This window comes from Salmo salar, chromosome ssa06 (genome assembly GCF_905237065.1).
Source record: "Salmo salar chromosome ssa06, Ssal_v3.1, whole genome shotgun sequence".
NCBI classification, from domain to species: domain Eukaryota; kingdom Metazoa; phylum Chordata; class Actinopteri; order Salmoniformes; family Salmonidae; genus Salmo; species Salmo salar.
In genome coordinates, this window is record NC_059447.1 from 17,629,468 (window position 1) to 17,649,561 (window position 20,094).

A 20,094-nucleotide genomic window follows, 5' to 3' on the forward strand; every position below is an offset into this window, starting at 1 on the left:
GAGGCTGGGTGACTGTGGAGGCCAGGTCATCTGATGCAGCACTCCATCACTCTCCTTCTTGGTAAAATAGCCCTTACACAGCTTGGAGGTGTGCTGGGTCATTGTCCTGTTGAAAAACAAATGATAGTCCCACTAAGCCAAAACCAGATGGGATGGTGTATCGCTGCAGAATGCTGTGGTAGCCATGCTGGTTGTGTGCCTTGAATTCGAAATAAATCAGTGTCACCAGCAAAGTTCGCCCACACCATAACATATTCTCCTCCATGCTTTACAGTGGGAAATACACATGCGGAGATCAACCGTTCATCCACACCGTGTCTCACAAAGACACGGCGGTTGGAACCAAAAATCTACAATTTGGACTCCAGACCAAAGGACAAAGTTCCAACTTTATTGCTTGTGTTTCTTGGCCCAAACAAGTCTCTTATTCATGTCCTTTAGTAGTGGTTTCTTTGCAGCAATTTGACCATGAAGGCTTCATTCACAGTCTTCTCTGAACAGTTCATGTTGAGATGTGTCTGTTACTTGAACTCTGTGAAGCATTTATTTGGGCTGCAATTTCTGAGGCTAGTAACTCTAATGAACTTATCCTCTGCAGTAGAGGTAACTCTGGGTCTTCCATTCCTGTGGGCATCCTCATGAGAGCCTGTTTCATCATAGCGCTTGATGTTTTTGCGACTGCACTGAAATTTTCCGTATTGACTGACCTTCATGTCTTAAAGTAATGATGGACTGTAGTTTCTTTGCTTTTTTGAGCTGTTCTTGCATAATATGGACTTGGTCTTTTACCAAATAGGGCTATCTTCTGTATACCCCCTACCTTGTCACAACACAACTGTTCAAACGCATTAAGAAGGAAATTAATTCCACAAATGAACTTTTAAGAAGGCACACCAGTTAATTGAAATACATTTCAGGTGACTACCTCCATGAAGCCGGTTGAGAAAATGCCAAGAGTATGCAAAGCTGTCATCCAGGCAAAGGGTGGCTATTTGAAGAATCTCAAATATAAAATATATTTTGATTTGTTTAATACTTTTTTGGTTACTACAGTTGTGGCCAAAAGTTTTGAGAATGACACAAATATAAATTTTCACAAAGTCTGCTGCCTCAGTTTGTATGATGGCAATTTGCATATACTCCAGAGTGTTATGAAGAGTGATCAGATGAATTGCAATTAAATGCAAAGTCCCTCTTTGCCATGCAAATGAACTGAATCCCCCAAAAAACATTTCCACTGCATTTCAGCCCTGCCACAAAAGGACCAGCTGACATCATGTCAGTGATTCTCTCATTAACACAGGTGTGAGTGTTGACGAGGACAAGGCTGGAGATTCCTCTGTCATGCTGATTGAGTTCAAATAACAGACTGGAAGCTTCAAAAGGAGGGTGGTGCTTGGAATCATTGTTCTTCCTCTGTCAACCACGGTTACCTGCAAGGAAACATGTACCATCATCATTGCTTTGCACAAAAAGGGCTTCATAGGCAAGGATATTGCTGTCAGTAAGATTGCACCTAAATCAACCTAATAACACAGCCATGAATAAAGAATGGTACCAACACATCCTCCAAGAGCAACTTCTCCCAACCATCCAGGAACAGTTTGGTGACGAACAATACCTTTTCCAGCATGATGGAGCACCTTCCCATAAGGTAAAAGTGATAACTAAGTGGCTCAGGGAACAAAACATCGATATTTTGGGTCCATGGCCAGGAAACTCCCCAGACCTTAATCCCATTGAGAACTTGTGGTCATTCCTCAAGAGGCAGGTGGACAAATAAAAATCCACAAATTCTGACAAACTCCAAGCATTGATTATGCAAGAATGGGCTGCCATCAGGCAGGATGTGGCCCAGAAGTTAATTGACAGCATTCCAGGGAGGATTGCAGAGGTCTTGAAAAAGAATGGTCAACACTGCAAATATTGACTCTTTGCATCAACTTCATGTAATTGTCAATAAAAGCCTTTGACACTTATGAAATGCTTCTAATTATACTTCAGTAGTCCATAGTAACAACTGACAAAAATATCTAAATACACTGAAGCAGCAAACTTTGAAAATTAATATTTGTGTCATTCTCAAAACCTTTGACCACGACTGTACAGGATTTCATGTGTTATTTCATCGATTTGATGTCTTCACGATTAAAATAGTAAAAATAAAGAAAAACCCTTGAATGAGTATGTGTTGTAAAACTTTTGAGTGTGTGTGTGTGTGTGTGTGTGTATATATAAACAGTTGAAGTCGGAAGTTTACATACACTTAGGTTGAAGTCATTAAACCACTCCACAAATTTCTTGTTAACAAACTATAGTTTTGCATGACACAAGTAATTTTTCCAACAATTGTTTACAGACAGATTATTTCACTTATAAATACCTGCATCACAATTCAAGTGGGTCAGAAGTTTACATACACTAAGTTGACTGTGCCTTTAAACAGCTTGGAAAATTCCAGAAAATTATGTCATTGCTTTAGAAGCTTCTGATAGGCTAATTGACATCATTTGAGTCAATTGGAGGTGTACCTGTGGATGTATTTTAAGGCCTACCTTCAAACTCAGTGCCTCTTTGCTTGACATCATGGGAAAATCAAAAGAAATCAGCCAAGTTGTCAGAAAAAAAATTGTAGACCTCCACAAGTCTGGTTCATCCTTGGGAGCAATTTCCAAACGCCTGAAGGTACCACGTTCATCTGTACAAACAATAGTACGTAAGTATAAACACCATGGGACCACGCAGCCGTCATTCTGCTCAGGAAAGAGACGCGTTCTGTGTCCTAGAGATGAACGTACTTTGGCGTGAAAAGTGCAATTCAATCCCAGAACAATAGCAAAGGACCTTGTGAATAAGCTGGTGGAAACAGATACAAAAGTATCTATATCCACAGTAAAACGATTCCTATATCGACATAACCTGACAGGCCGCTCAGCAAGGAAGAAGGCACTGCTCCAAAACTGCCATAAAAAAGCCAGACTACGGTTTGCAACTGCACATGGGGACAAAGATTGTGCTTTTTGGAGAAATGTCCTCTGGTCTGATGAAACAAAAATAGAACTGTTTGGCCATAATGACCATCGTTATGTTTGGAGGAAAAAGAGGGGGGCTTGCAAGCCAAAGAACACCATCCCAACCATGAAGCACGTGGGTGGCAGCATCGTGTTGTGGGGGTGCTTTCTTGCAGGAGGGTCTGATGTACTTCGCAAAATAGATGGCATCATGAGGAAGGAAAATGATGTGGCTATATTGAAGCAACATCTCAAGACATCAGTCAGGAAGTTAAAGCTTTGTCGCAAATGGGTCTTCCAAATGGACAATGACCCCAAACATACTTCCAAAGTTGTGTCAAAATGGCTTAAGGACAACAAAGTCAAGATATTGGAGTGGCCATCACAAAGCCCTGACCTCAATCCCGTAGAACATTTGTTGGCAGAACTGAAAAGCATGTGCGAGCAAGGAGGCCTACAAACCTGATTCAGTTACACCAGCTCTGTCAGGAGGAATGGGCCAAAATTCACCCAACTTATTGTGGGAAGCTTGTGGAAGGCTACCCAAAACTTTTGACCCAAGTTAAACAATTTAAAGGCAGTGCTACCAAATACTAATTGAGTGTATGTAAACTTCTGACCCACTGGGAATGTGATGAAAGAAATTAAAAGTTGAAATAAATCATTATCTCTAGTATTATTCTGACATTTCACATTCTTAAAATAAAGTGGTGATCATAACTGACCTAAGACAGGGAATTTTTACTCGGATTAAATGTCAGGAATTTTGAAAAACTGAGTTTAAATGTATTTGGCTAAGGTGTATGTAAACTTCTGACTTCAACTGTGTGTGTGTGTGTGTGTGTGTGTGTGTGTGTGTGTGTGTGTATAATATATACTGCTCAAAAAAGTAAAGGGAACACTTAAACAACACATCCTAGATCTGAATGAAAGATATAATCTTATTAAATACTTTTTTCTTTACATAGTTGAATGTGCTGACAACAAAATCACACAAAAATAATCAATGGAAATCCAATTTATCAACCCATGGAGGTTTGGATTTGGAGTCACACTCAAAAGTAAAGTGGAAAACCACACTACAGGCTGATCCAACTTTGATGTAATGTCCTTAAAACAAGTCAAATTGAGGCTCAGTAGTGTGTGTGGCCTCCACGTGCCTGTATGACCTCCCTAAAACGCCTGGGCATGCTCCTGATGAGGTGGCGGATGGTCTCCTGAGGGATCTCCTCCCAGACCTGGACTAAAGCATCCGCCAACTCCTGGACAGTCTGTGGTGCAACGTGGCGATGGTGGATGGAGCGAGACATGATGTCCCAGATGTGCTCAATTGGATTCAGGTCTGGGGAACGGGCGGGCCAGTCCATAGCATCAATGCCTTCCTCTTGCAGGAACTACTGACACACTCCAGCCACATGAGGTCTAGCATTGTCTTGCATTAGGAGGAACCCAGGGCCAACCGCACCAGCATATGGTCTCACAAGGGGTCTGAGGATCTCATCTCGGTACCTAATGGCAGTCAGGCTACCTCTGGCGAGCACATGGAGGGCTGTGTGGACCCCCAAAGAAATGCCACCCCACACCATGACTGACCCACCGCCAAACCGGTCATGCTGGACGATGTTGCAGGCAGGAGAACGTTCTCCACGGCGTCTCCAGACTCTGTCACGTCTGTCACGTGCTCAGTGTGAACCTGCTTTCATCTGTGAAGAGCACAGGGAGCCAGTGGCGAATTTGCCAATCTTGGTGTTCTCTGGCAAATGCCAAACGTCCTGCACGGTGTTGGGCTGTAAGCACAACCCCCACCTGTGGACGTCGGGCCCTTATACCACCCTCATGGAGTCTGTTTCTGACCGTTTGAGCAGACACATGCACATTTGTGGCCTGCTGGAGGTCATTTTGCAGGGCTCTGGCAGTACTTCTCCTGCTCCTCCTTGCACAAAGGCGGAGGTAGCGGTCCTGCTGCTGGGTTGTTGCCCTCCTACGGCCTCCTCCACGTCTCCTGATGTACTGGCCTGTCTCCTGGTAGCGCCTCCATGCTCTGGACACTACGCTGACAGACACAGCAAACCTTCTTGCCACAGCTCACATTGATGTGCCATCCTGGATGAGCTTCACTACCTGAGCCACTTGTATGGGTTGTAGACTCCGTCTCATGCTACCACTAGAGTGAAAGCACCGCCAGCATTCAAAAGTGACCAAAACATCAGCCAGGAAGCATAGGAACTGAGAAGTGGTCTGTCGTCCCCACCTGCAGAACCACTCCTTTATTGGGGGTGTCTTGTTAATTGCCTATAATTTCCACCTGTTGTCTATTCCATTTGCACAACAGCATGTGAATTTTATTGTCAATCAGTGTTGCTTTCTAAGTGGACTTCTTGATTTCACAGAAGTGTGATTGACTTGGAGTTACATTGTGTTGTTAAAGTGTTCCCTTTATTTTTTTGAGCAGTGTATATATATATATATATATATATATATATATATATATATATATTATATCTCAATCAGTGCATTCGGAAAGTATTCCCCTCCCCTTTATCACATTTTGTGACGTTACAGCCTTATTCTAAAATGGATTACATGTATTTTTTCCCCTGATCAATCTACACACAATACCCCACAATGACAAAGTGAAAACAGGTTTTTAGAAATGTTAACAAGTGTATTAAGATTTTAAAACAGATACCTTATTTACATAAGTATTTAGACCCTTACTAAGTCCACCTGTGGTAAATTCAATTGATTTGACATGATTTGGGGAGCCACACACCTGTCTATATAAGGTCCCACAGCTGACAGTTCATGTCAGAGCAAAAACCAAGCCATGAGGTCAAAGGAATTGTCCGTAGAGCTCCGAGACAGGATTGTGTCGAGGCACATATCTGGGGAAGGGTACTAAAACATTTGTAAAGCATTGAAGGTTCCCAAGAACACAGTGGCCTCCATCATTCTTAAATGGAAGAAGTTTGAAACCACCAAGACTCTTCCTAGAGCTGGCCGCCCAGACAAACTGAGCATTCTGGGGAGAAGGGCCTTGGTCAGGGAGGTGACCAAGAACCCGATGGTTACTGACGGAGCTCCAGAGTTTCTCTGTGGAGATGGGAGAATCTTCCAGAAGGACAATTATCTTTGCAGCACTCTACCAATTAGGCCTTTATGGTAGAGTGGCCAGATGGAAGCCACTCCTCAATAAAAGGCACAATAGCCCTCTCGGAGTTTGCCAAAAGGCACCTAAAGGACCGTCAGACCATGAGAAACAAGATTCTCTGGTCTGATGATACCAAGATTTAACTCTTTGGCCTGAATGCCAAGCATCACATCTGGACGAAACCTGGCACCATCCCTATGGTGAAGCGTGGTGGCAGCATCATGCTGTGGGGATCAAATCAAATCAAATTTATTTATATAGCCCTTCTTACATCAGCTGATATCTCAAAGTGCTGTACAGAAACCCAGCCTAAAACCCCAAACAGCAAGCAATGCAGGTGTAGAAGCACGGTGGCTAGGAAAAACTCCCTAGAAAGGCCAAAACCTAGGAAGAAACCTAGAGATGAACCAGGCTATGAGGGGTGGCCAGTCCTCTTCTGGCTGTGCCGGGTGGAGATTATAACAGAACATGGCCAAGATGTTCATAAATAACCAGCATGGTCAAATAATAATAATCATAGTAGTTGTCGAGGGTGCAACAAGTCAGCAACTCAAGGGTAAGTGTCAGTTGGCTTTTTCATAGCCCATCTTTGAGAGTATCTCTACCGCTCTACAGCAGGTCTGGGACAGGTAGCACGTCCGGTGAACAGGTCAGGGTTCCATAGCCGCAGGCAGAACAGTTGAAACTGGAGCAGCAGCACGGCTAGGTGGACTGGGGACAGCAAGGAGTCATCATGCCAGGTAGTCCTGAGGCATGGTCCTAGGGCTCAGGTCCTCCAAGAGAGAGAAAGAGAGAAAGAAAGAAAGAAAGAAAGAAAGAATTAGAGGGAGCATATTTAAATTCACACAGGACACCGGATAAGACAAGAGAAATACTCCAGATGTAACAGACTGACCCTAGCCCCCCGACACATAAACTACTGCAGCATAAATACTGGAGGGGTCAGGAGACACTGTGGCCCCATCCGATGATACTCCCGGACAGGGCCAAACAGGCAGGATATAACCCCACCCACGTTGCCAAAGCACAGCCCCCACACCACTAGAGGGATATCTCCAACCACCAACTTACCATCCTGAGACAAGGCTGAGTATAGCCCACAAAGATCTCCGACACGGCACAACCCAAGGGGGGGCGCCAACCCAGACAGGATGACCACGTCAGTGACTCAACCCACTCAAGTGACGCACCCCTCCTAGGGAAGGCATGGAAGAACACCAGTAAGCCAGTGACTCAGCCCCTGTAATAGGGTTAGAGGCAGAGAATCCCAGTGGAGAGAGGGGAACCGGCCAGGCAGAGACAGCAAGGGCGGTTCGTTGCTCCAGAGCCTTTCCGTTCACCTTCAAACTCCTGGGCCAGACTACACTTAATCATAGGACCTACTGAAGAGATGAGTCTTCAGTAAAGACTTAAAGGTTGAGACTGAGTCAGCGTCTCTCACATGAGTAGGCAGACCATTCCATAAAAATGGAGCTCTATAGGAGAAAGCCCTGTCTCCAGCTGTTTGCTTAGAAATTCTAGGGACAATTAGGAGGCCTGCGTCTTGTGACCGTAGCGTACGTGTAGATACGTACGGCAGGACCAAATCGGAAAGATAGGTATGAGCAAGCCCATGTAATGCTTTGTAGGTTAGCAGTAAAACCTTGAAATCAGCCCTTGCCTTAACCTGTTAGGGCTAGGGGGCAGTATTGACACGGCTGGATAAAAAACGTACCCGATTTAATCTGGTTACTACTCCTGCCCAGTAACTAGAATATGCATATAATTATTGGCTTTGGATAGAAAACACTCCAAAGTTTCTAAAACTGTTTGAATGGTGTCTGTGAGTATAACAGAACTCAAATGGCAGGTCAAAACCTGAGAAGATTCTGTACAGGAAGTACCCTGTCTGACCATTTCTTGGCCTTCTTTGCCATCTCTATCCATTACAAAGGATCTCTGCTGTTACATGACACTTCCTACGGCTGCCATAGGCTCTCAGAAGGCGGCAAAATGCTGAATCGTGGCTTTGCAGGCTCTGGCTGAAAAAAAGTAGCGCGTTTGGGTAGTGGCTGGTTACAGTACTGTGAGACTCAGGCTCGTGCCCGCGTCGACCGAAAGCTTTGTTTTCTTTCCTCTGTTTACCTAAACGGAGATTCCCGGTCAGAATATTATCGCTTTTTTACGAGAAAAATGGCATAAAAATGGATTTTAAACAGTGGTTGACATGCTTCGAAGTACGGTAATGGAATATTTAGAATTCTTTTGTCACGAATTGCGCCATGCTCGTAACCCTGATTTACCATTTCGGATAGTGTCTGGAACGCACGAACAAAACGCCGCTATTTGGATATAACGATGGATTATTTTGGACCAAACCAACATTTGTTATTGAAGTAGCAGGCCTGGGAGTGCATTCTGACGAAGACAACAAAGGTAATCAAACTTTTGTAATAGTAAATCTGACTTAGGTCAGGGCTAAACTTGGTCAGTGTCTAAATGGCTAGCCGTGATGGCTGGGCTATCTACTGAGAATATTGCAAAATGTGCTTTCACCGAAAAGCTATTTTAAAATCGGACACCTCGATTGCACAAAGGAGTTCTGTATCTATAATTCTTAAAATAATTGTTGTGTTTTTTGTGAACGTTTATCGTGAGTAATTTAGTAAATTGTTAGTAAATTCCCCAGAAGTTTGCGGGGGGTATGCTAGTTCTGAACGTCACATGCTAATGTAAAAAGCTGGTTTTTGATATAAATATGAACTTGATTGAACAAAACATGCATGTATTGTATAACATAATGTCCTAGGATTGTCATCTGATGAAGATCATCAAAGGTTAGTGCTGCATTTAGCTGTCTTCTGGGTTTATGTGACATTATATGCTAGCTTGAAAAATGGGTGTCTGATTATTTCTGGCTGTGTACTCTGCTGACATAATCTAATGTTTTGCTTTCGTTGTAAAGCCTTTTTGAAATCGGACAGTGTGGTTAGATTAACGAGAGTCTTGTCTTTAAAATGCTGTAAAATAGTCATATGTTTGAGAAATTGAAGTAATAGCATTTCTAAGGTATTTGAAAATCGCGCCACGGGATTCAACTGGCTGTTACGTAGGTGGGACGAATTCATCCCGCCTAGCCCAGAGAGGTTAACTTCCCTGGGCTAGCTTGCCTCCCACCTAGTCAACAGCCAGTGGAATCGCGTGGCGCGAAATACAAATACAGTACGGCAAAAAAGTATTTAGTCAGCCACCAATTGTGCAAGTTCTCCCACTTAAAACGATGAGAGCGACCTGTAATTTTCATCATAGGTACACTTCAACTATGACAGACAAAATGAGAAAAAAAAACAGAAAATCACATTGTAGGATTTTTAATGAATTTATTTGCAAATTATGGTGGAAAATAAGTATTTGGTCAATAACAAAAGTTTCTCAATACTTTGTTATATACCCTTTGTTGGCAATGACACAGGTCAAACCTTTTCTGTAAGTCTTCACAAGGTTTTCACACACTGTTGCTGGTATTTTGGCCCATTCCTCCATGCAGATCTCCTCTAGAGCAGTGATGTTTTGGGGCTGTCGCTGGGCAACACGGACTTTCAACTCCCTCCAAAGATTTTCTATGGGGTTGAGATCTGGAGACTGGCTAGGCCACTCCAGGACCTTGAAATGCTTCTTACGAAACCACTCCTTTGTTGCCCAGGCGGTGTGTTTGGGATCATTGTCATGCTGAAAGACCCAGTCACATTTCATCTTCAATGCCCTTGCTGATGGAAGGAGGTTTTCACTCAAAATCTCACGATACATGGCCCCATTCATTCTTTCCTTCACACGGATCAGTCGTCCTGGTCCCTTTGCAGAAAAACAGCCCCAAAGCATGATGTTTCCACCCCCATGCTTCACAGTAGGTATGGTGTTCTTTGGATGTAACTCAGCATTCTTTGTCCTCCAAACACGACGAGTTGAGTTTTTACCAAAAAGTTCTATTTTGGTTTCATCTGACCATATGACATTCTCCCAATCCTCTTCTGGATCATCCAAATGCTCTCTAGCAAACTTCAGACGGGCCTGGACATGTACTGGCTTAAGCAGGGGGACACGTCTGGCACTGCAGGATTTGAGTCCCTGGCGGCGTAGTGTGTTACTGATGGTAGGCTTTGTTACTTTGGTCCCAGCTCTCTGCAGGTCATTCACTAGGTCCCCCCGTGTGGTTCTGGGATTTTTGCTCACCGTTCTTGTGATCATTTTGACCCCACGGGGTGAGATCTTGCGTGGAGCCCCAGATCGAGGGAGATTATCAATGGTCTTGTATGTCTTCCATTTCCTAATAATTGCTCCCACAGTTGATTTCTTCAAACCAAGCTGCTTACCTATTGCAGATTCAGTCTTCCCAGCCTGGTGCAGGTCTACAATTTTGTTTCTGGTGTCCTTTGACAGCTCTTTGGTCTTGGCCATAGTGGAGTTTGGAGTGTGACTGTTTGATGTTGTGGACAGGTGTCTTTTATACTGTTAACAAGTTCAAACAGGTGCCATTAATACAGGTAACGAGTGGAGGACAGAGGAGCCTCTTAAAGAAGAAGTTACAGGTCTGTGAGAGCCAGAAATCTTGTTTGTTTGTAGGTGACCAAATACTTATTTTCCACCATAATTTGCAAATAAATTCATTAAAAATCCTACAATGTGATTTTCAGGATTTTTTTTTCAGGCCTCTCTCATCTTTTTAAGTGGGAGAACTTGCACAATTGGTGGCTGACTAAATACTTTTTTGCCCCACTGTACCTCAAAAATGCTATAACTTCTCAAATTTCTCAAACATATGATTATTTTACACCATTTTAAAGACAAGACTCTCGTTAATCTAACCACATTGTCCGATTTCAAAAAGGCTTTACAGCGAAAGCAAAACATTAGATTATGTCACACAGCCATTTTCAAAGCAAGCATATATGTCACAAAAACCAAAACCACAGCTAAAGGCAGCACTAACCTTTGATGATCTTCATCAGATGACACTCCTAGGACATTATGCTATACAATACATGCATGTTTTGTTCAATCAAGTTCATATTTATATCAAAAAACAGCTTTTTACATTAGCATGTGATGTTCAGAACTAGCATACCCACCGCAAACCTCCGGTGAATTTACTAAATTACTCACGATAAACGTTCACAAAATACATAACAATTATTTTAAGAATTATAGATACAGAACTCCTTTATGCAATCGCGGTGTCAGATTTTAAAATAGATTTTTGGCAAAGCACATTTTGCAATATTCTGAGAACATAGCCCGGCCATCACGGCTAGCTAATTTGACACCCACCAAGTTTGGCCCTCACCAATCTCAGATTTACTATAAGAAAAATTGGATTAGCTTTGCTGTTCTTTGTCAGAATGCACTCCCAGGACTTCTACTTCAACAACAAATGTTGTTTTGGTTCCAAATAATCCATAGTTATATCCAAATAGCTCCGTTTTGTTCGTGCGTTCAAGTCACTATCCGAAGGGTGACACGCGAGCGCATTTCTGGACAAAAAAATTCAAAATATTCCATTACCGTACTTCGAAGCATGTCAAACGCTGTTTAAAATCAGCTAATTTTCTCGTAAAATAGCGATAATATTCCAACCGGGCGACGTTGTATTCATTCAAAGGCTGAAAGAAAAAAATTGAGAATTCTCATGAACGCGCATCTCCAGTGTCACTGTTTCCAGCCTGACCACTAATAAATACTCCTGCTGTTCTTCGCCCAGAGACAGGAGACACGTCATTCCACTTTCTGGCGCCTTCTGAGAGCCAATGGAAGCCTTAGAAAATGGCACGTTACAGCAGAGATGCTGTATTTTTGATAGAGATGCAACAGAAGGATAACAAATTGTCAGACAGGGCACTTCCTGTATGGAATCTTCTCAGGTTTTGGCCTGCCATATGAGTTCTGTTATACTCACAGACACTATTCAAACAGTTTTAGAAACTTTAGAGTGTTTTCTATCAAAATCTACTAATTATATGCATATTCTCGTTTCTGGGCAAGAGTAGTAACCAGTTTAAATCGCATTCGTTTTTTTATCCGGCCGTGCAAATACTGCCCCCAAGAGGTAAAGTACGGTAATGGAATATTTAGATTTTTTTTGTCACAAAATGCGCTCGCGCGTTACCCTTCGGATAGTGACCTGAATGCACGAACAAAATGGAGGTATTTGTATATACCTATGGATTATTTGGAACCAAAACAACATTTGTTGTTGAAGTAGAAGTCCTGGGAGTGCATTCTGACAAAGAACAGCAAAGCTAATCCAATTTTTCTAATAGTAATTCTGAGTTTAGGTTGCCCCAAACTTGGTGGGTGTCAAATTAGCTAGCCTGTGATGGCCGAGCTATGTACTCAGAATATTGCAAAATGTGCTTTCGCCGAAAAGCTATTTTAAAATCTGACATAGCGTTTGCATAAAGGAGTTCTGTATCTATAATTCTTAAAATAATTGTTATGTATTTTGTCAACGTTTATCATGAGTAATTTAGTAAATTCACCGGAAGTTTTCGGTGGGTATGTTAGTTCTGAACATCACATGCTAATGTAAAAAGCTGTTTTTTGATATAAATATGAACTTGATTGAACAAAACATGCATGTATTGTATAACATAATGTCCTAGGACTGTCATCTGATGAAGATCATCAAAGGTTAGTGCTGCATTTAGCTGTGGTTTTGGTTTTTGTGACATATATGCTTGCTTTGAAAATGGCTGTGTGATTATTTTTGGCAGTGTACTCTCCTGACATAATCTAATGTTTTGTTTTCGCTGTAAAGCCTTATTGAAATCGGACAACGTGGTTAGATTAACGAGAGTCTTATCTTTAAAATGGTGTAAAATAGTCATATGTTTGAGAAATTGAAGTTATAGCATTTTTGAGGTATTTGTATTTCGCGCCACGCGATTCCACTGGCTGTTGACTAGGGTGGGACGCAAACATCCCACTGGCCCAGAGAGGTTAAAGAAAAAAATAAGCAAACACGTTTGGTGGTCGCCAAAAGGCATGTGGGAGACTCCCCAAATATATGGAAGAAGGTACTCTGGTCAGATAAAATGTAGCTTTTTGGCCATCAAGGAAAACGCTATGTCTGGCGCAAACCCAACATCTCTCATCACCCCGAGAACACCATCCCCACAGTGAAGCATGGTGGTGGCAGCATCATGCTGTTGGGATGTTTTTCATCGGCAGGGACTTTGAATCTGGTCAGAATGGAAGGAATGATAGATGGCGCTAAATACAGGGAAATTCTTGAGGGAAACCTTTTTCAGGCTTCCAGAGATTTGAGACTGGGATGGAGGTTCACCTTCCAGCAGCACAATGACCCTAAGCATACGGCTAAAGCAACACTCGAGTGGTTTAAGGGGAAACATTTAAATGTTTTGGAATGGCCTAGTCAAAGCTCAGACCTCAATCCAATTGTGAATCTGTGGTATGACTTAAAGATTGCTGTACACCAGCGGAACCCATCCAACTTGAAGGAGCTGGAGCAGTTTTGCCCTGAAGAATGGGAAAAAATCCCAGTTGCTAGATGTGCCAAGCTTATAGAGACATACCCCAAGAGATTTGCAGCTGTAATTGCTGCAAAAGGTGGCTGTACAAAGTATTGACTTTGGGGGGGTGAATAGTTATGCACACTCAAGTTCAGTTTTTTTATCTTAATTCTTGTTTGTTTCACGAAAAATATTTTGCATCTTCAAAGCGGTAGACGTTGTGTAAATTAAATTATACAGACCCGCCCAAAATCTATTTTAATCCCAGGTTTTAAGGCAACAAAATAGGAAATATATCAAGAGGGTGAATACTTTCGCAAGCCACTGTAAATCAAATCAAAGTTTATTTGTCACGTGTGCCGAATACAACAGGTGTAGACCTTACAGTGAAATGCTTACTTACAGGCTCCAACCAACAGTGCAATTTCTAAGTAAAAAATGGTATTCGGTGAACAATAGATAAGTAAAGAAATAAAAAAACAACAGAAAAAAACAACAATATAAAAGACAGTGAAAAATAACAGTTGCGAGGCAATATACAGTAGCGAGGCAATATACAGGCACCGGTTAGTCGGGCTGATTGAGGTAGTATGTACATGTAGGTATGGTTAAATTGACTATGCATATGATAAACAGAGAGTAGCAGTAGCGTAAAAGAGGGGTTGGCGGGTGATGGGTGGCGGGACACAATGCAGATAGTTCGGGTAGCCAATGTGAGGGGGCACTGGTTCGTCGGGCTAATTGAGGTAGTATGTACATGAATGTATAGTTAAAGTGACTGTGCATATATGATAAACAGAGAGTAGCAGCAGCGTAAAAGAGGGGTTGAGGGTGCGGGGTACACAATGCAAATAGTCCGGGTAGCCATTTGATTACCTGTTCAGAAGTCTTATAGCTTGGGGATAAAAAACTGTTGAGAAGCATTTTGGTCCTAGACTTGGCACGCCGGTACAGCTTGCCATGCGGTAGTAGAGAGAACAGTCTATGACTGGGGTGGCTGGGGTCTTTGACAATTTTTAGGGCCCTCTGACACCGCCTGGTGTAGAGGTCCTGGATGGCAGGCAGCTTAGCCCCAGTGATGTACTGGGCAGTATGCATTACCCTCTGTAGTGCCTTGCGGTCGGAGGCCAAGCAGTTTCCGTACCAGGCAGTGATGCAACCTGTCAGGATGCTCTCGATGTTGCAGCTGTAGAAACCTTTTGAGGATCTGAGGACCCATGCCAAATCTTTTTAGTTTCCTGAGGGGGAATAGGCTTTGTTGTGCCCTCTTCACGACTGTCTTGGTGTGTGTGGACCATTCTAGTTTGTTGGTGATGTGGACACCAAGGAACTTGAAGCTCTCAACCTGTTCCACTACAGCCCCGTCGATGAGAATGGGGGCATGCTCGGTCCTCCTTTTCCTGTAGTCCGCAATAATCTCCTTAGTCTTGGTTACGTTGAGGGATAGGTTGTTATTCTGGCACCACCCGGCCAAGTCTCTGACCTCCTCTCTGTAGGCTGTCTCGTCATTGTCGGTGATCAGGCCTACCATTGTTTCGTCATCTGCAAACTTAATGATGGTGTTGGAGTCGTGCCAGGCCACGCAGTCGTGGGTGAACAGAGAGTACAGGAGGGGACTGAGCACGCACCCCTGAGGGGCTCCAGTGTTGAGGATCAGCGTGGCCTGGATGTGTTGCTACCTACCCTCACCACCTGGGGGTGGCCCAACAGTAAGTCCAGGATCCAGTTGCGGAGGGAGGTATTTAGTCCCAGGATCCTTAGCTTAGTGATGATCTTTGAGGGTACTATGGTGTTGAACGCTGAGCTGTAGTCAATGAATAGCATTCTCACGTAGGTGTTCCTTTTGTCCAGGTGGGAAAGGGCTACGTGTCTGTAGTCATTTAGGCAGGTTGCCTTAGTGTTCTTGGGCACAGGGACTATGGTGGTCTGCTTGAAACATGTTGGTATTACAGACTCAATCAGGGACATGTTGAAAATGTCAGTGAAAACATCTGCCAGTTGGTCAGCACATGCCCGGAGCACACGTCCTGGTAATCCGCTCTGGCCCCGCAGCCTTGTGAATGTTGACGTGTTTAAAGGTCTTACTCACGTCAGCTACAGAGAGCGTGATCACACAGTCGTCCGGAACAGCTGATGCTATCATGCATGCCTCAGTGTTGCTTGCCTCGAAACAAGCATAGAAGTAATTTAGCTCGTCTCGTAGGCTCGTGTCACTGGGCAGCTCGCGGCTGTGCTTCCCTTTGTAGTCTGTAATAGTTTGCAAGCCCTGCCAAATAAGACGCGCAGCGGAGCCGGTGTAGTACGAATGAATCTCAGCCCTGCAAATGTGATATTTCCATTTTCTATTTTATTATAAATGTGTAAAAATGTCTAAACCTGTTTTTGCTTTGTCATTATGGGGTATTGTTTGTAGATTGAGGAAGAAAATGAATGTAATCAATTTTACAATTATGCTGTAAAAAAAAACAAAATGAGGAAAAAGTCAAGGGATCTGAATACTTTCCGAATGCACTGTACATTTTTACAAAAACAATATGGGGGTTTGGAAATGATGCTGACATTTACATTGATAGATTGTAGCTTCCATCTGCAATATTAAAGCTGATCTACCCCCCAGAAATAAAACATGTTAATTCTTTGAATGAATAACATCTAGGGATTTAGTGGACATTGAGAAATGCGTAAATGGCCCATGTGATAGAGAATGGAGAAAATATAGGAGAGATTGTTCTGAAATCGCATTGGGCCCAGGCTGCACAGATACATTGACTGTACAAAACACTAGGAACATCTTCCTAATATTGAGTTGCACCCCTTTTTGCCATCAGAACAGCCTCAATTCGTTGGGGGTATGGACTCTACAAGGTGTCAAGTATTCCACAGGGATGCTGGCCCATGTTGACTAGAATGCTTCCCACAGTTGTGTCAAGTTGCCTGGATGTCCTTTGGGTCGTGGACCATTCTTGATACACATGGAAAAATGTTGAGTGTGGAAAAACCCAGCAGCGTTGCAGTTCTTGACACTCAAACTGGTGCGCCTGGCACCTATTATCATACCCGATTCAAAGACACTTACATCTTTTGTCTTGCCCATTCACCCTCTGAATGGTACACATACACAATCCATGTCTCAAGGCTTAAAATGTTTTATTTAACCTGTCTCCTCCCCTTCTACACTGATTTTGAAGTGGATTTAACAAGTGACATCAATAAGGGATCATAGCTTTCAACTGGATTTATCTGGTCAGTCTATGTACGGCTTCCCCAACTGGCAGCCCGCAGACCGAATTTGGCCCGCGGGTGGTTTTATTTGGTTAGAACTATTATTATTATAATTTTTTTTTTTACAAAAGGCTGTAAACACTAGGAAATCTGCTCCAACTGATTTTTAATTTTGTAAATCTGTTCCCAAGTATTCCCATGCATAATAGAGAGACCCGTGTGATCGTCTACAAATGTAAGAAAGGTTTGAGAGAAAAAAATTGGCCCGCGGGTGAAACTAGTTGATGATCCCTGGTCTAATCCATGGAAACAGCATTTGTTCCTAATGTTTTGTATACTCAGTGTATGTGTTCTGGAGGCTGCAGCTAAGACTGCTACATCATGTATGTAAAATGTGTGTAGAAGTTACATGTAAAAACACATTTTTGAAAGCAAATTTTTGACCTTCGAAAAAGAATGCAAAGACTGCTAGACCATGACTTTTGAGGGGAAAACAAATCATTTCTCCCCTTTAAAATGCTTTTTCTGTATGTTTAAGGAATCTGGCAACAAGAACTCTCACTACCATGACAAAAACCTGATATCCTCTGTGGGCAACCTGTTTTCTGCTGGTACAGACACCACAGGGACAACCCTAAGCTGGATTTTGATGCTAATGGCCAAGTACCCCTTTATACAGGGTAAGCATCAATGAGCACACAGACACGCACCTTTGTACAGACATTGCAAGTGATTGTAGTAATGCAAGACAATCAAGGTGTTACTTGCTGTAAACATTTCCAAATTGCCCACTTGAACCACAGACCAGTTTATAGTTTGTTTCAAATGCTTAAACACTGTGAATGAAGCTGTAATCTACATGAATGTAACTAAATGTGTTGAAGTGACGACATTTCAACCAGATTTTCTCATTGGGATAACCTACATGTGTAAGGCAGCCAAGTGATTGATTGATAGATAGATAGATAGATAGATAGATAGATAGATAGATAGATAGATAGATAGATAGATACAATGCTATTGTACTATCTATCTATGGTGTGGTATTTATGTGGTAATAAAGTTTACCGTAGCCATAGAGGACAACAGGTTCTTAACTTGGGAGGGAGAGCAGTGGAGCAAATACCTGGAAGGAGACAGTGATTGGAGTAGAATACACAATTATAATATGTATTATTAGAACAGAAAGATAAATAAAAAAAGAGTCCCATATATTGTCTGCAAAAAGTCTAAAGAAAGATTCTCAGAAAATTACACTTGCAAAAACATCCTTCAATGTTGAACAGATAATGCACTTTCCCCACCCTCCAACTTGACCTCCCCACCCTCCAGCTTGGACAGGTGTATATTGTTTGTGTGCAGCTTTTCCTTATTTGCGTATAATAATTTTTTGGAACATCGTTTTAGATTTTCAAGACACAGAACTCAGTGCCATTTTTCAGAACACTAAATGCATTTTTAAAATGTACACTGACCAAAAATATAAACGCAACAATTTCAAAGAGTTTACTGAAGTTCAGTTCATTTACGGAAATAAGTACATTTAAATAAATTCATTAGGGCCTAATCTATGGATTTCACATGACTGGGAATACAGTTATGCATCTGTTGGTCAGAGAGACCTTTAGAAAAAGGTAGCGGTGTGGATCAGAATACCAGTCAGTATCTGGTGAGACCACTATTTGCCTCATGCAGTGCGACACTTCTCATTCGCAGAGAGTTGATCAGGCTGTTGATTGTGGAATGTTGTCCTACTCCTCTTCAATGACTGTGCGAAGTTTCTGGATATTGGCAGGAACTGGAACACGCTGTCGTACACGTCGATCCAGAGCATCCCAAACATGCTCAAAGTGTGACATGTCTGGTGAGTATGCAGGCCATGGAAGAACTGGGACATTTTCAGCTTCCTGGAATTGTGTACAGATCCTTGCGACATGGGGCCGTGCATTGTCATGCTGAAACGTGAGGTGATGGCGGCAGATGAATGGCACGACAATGGTCTCAGGATCTCGTCATGGTATCTCTGTGCATTCAAATTGACATCAATAAAATGCAATTGTGTTCGTTGTCCGTAGCTTATACCTGTCCATACCATTGCCCCATGGTGGCGGTGGGGTTCTCTGTTCACAATGTTGACATCAGCAAACTGCTCACCCACACAAAGCCCACACTGTCTGCCATCTGACCGGTACAGTTGAAACCGGATTCACCCGTGAAGAGCAAACTTCTCCAGGGTACCAGTGGCCATCGAAAGTGAGCATTTGGATTTTTGTTCAGTGTAGTTGCCTTCTCAAAACAGCCAATACATTAATTCAAATCAAATTTTATTGGTCACATACACGTGTTTAGCAGATGTTATTGCGGGTGTAGCGAAATGCTTGTGCTTCTAGCTCTGACAGTGCAGTAATCTCTAACAAGTGATATCTAACAGTTTCACAACATACATTTGAAGTCAGAAGTTTACATACACTTAGGTTGGAGTCATTAAAACTCGTTTTCAACCACTCCACAAATGTCTTAACAAAATATAGTTTTGGCAAGTCGGTTAGGACATCTACTTTGTGCATGACACAAGTCATTTTTCCAACAACACTTTACAGAAATTATTTCACTTAGAATTCACTGTATCACAATTCCAGTGGGTCAGAAGTTTACATACACTAAGTTGACTGTGCCTTTAAACAGCTTGGAAAATTCCAGAAAATGTCATTGCTTTAGAAACTTCTGATAGGCTAACTGACATCATTTGAGTCAATTGGAGGTGCATTTGTGGATGTATTTCAAGGCCTACCTTCAAACTCAGTGCCTACCTTCAAACTCAGTGCCTCCTTGCTTGTCATCATGGGAAAATCAAAAGAAATCAGCCAAGACCTCAGAAAAAGAATTGTAGACCTCCACAAGTCTGGTTCATCCTTGGGAGCAATTTCCAAACGCCTGAAGGTACCACGTTCATCTGTACAAACAATAGTACGCAAGTTAACACCATAGGACCACTCAGCCGTCATACCGCTTAGCAAGGAGACGCGTTCTGTCTCCTAGAGGTGAATGTACTTTTGGTGTGAAACGAGCAAATCAATCCCAGAACAACAGCAAAGGACCTTGTGAAGATGCTGGAGGAAACAGGTACAAAAGTATCTATATCCACAGTAAAACAAGTCCTATATTGACATAACCTGACAGGCCGCTCAGCAAGAAAGAAGCCACT

The 20,094-nt window shown here is 42.6% G+C and overlaps 1 pseudogene; it reads left to right on the plus strand.

The window, feature by feature from the left end:
* Window positions 1–20,094, plus strand: part of LOC106593315 (cytochrome P450 2K1-like) — a 50,169-nt pseudogene that overhangs the window by 22,492 nt on the left and 7,583 nt on the right.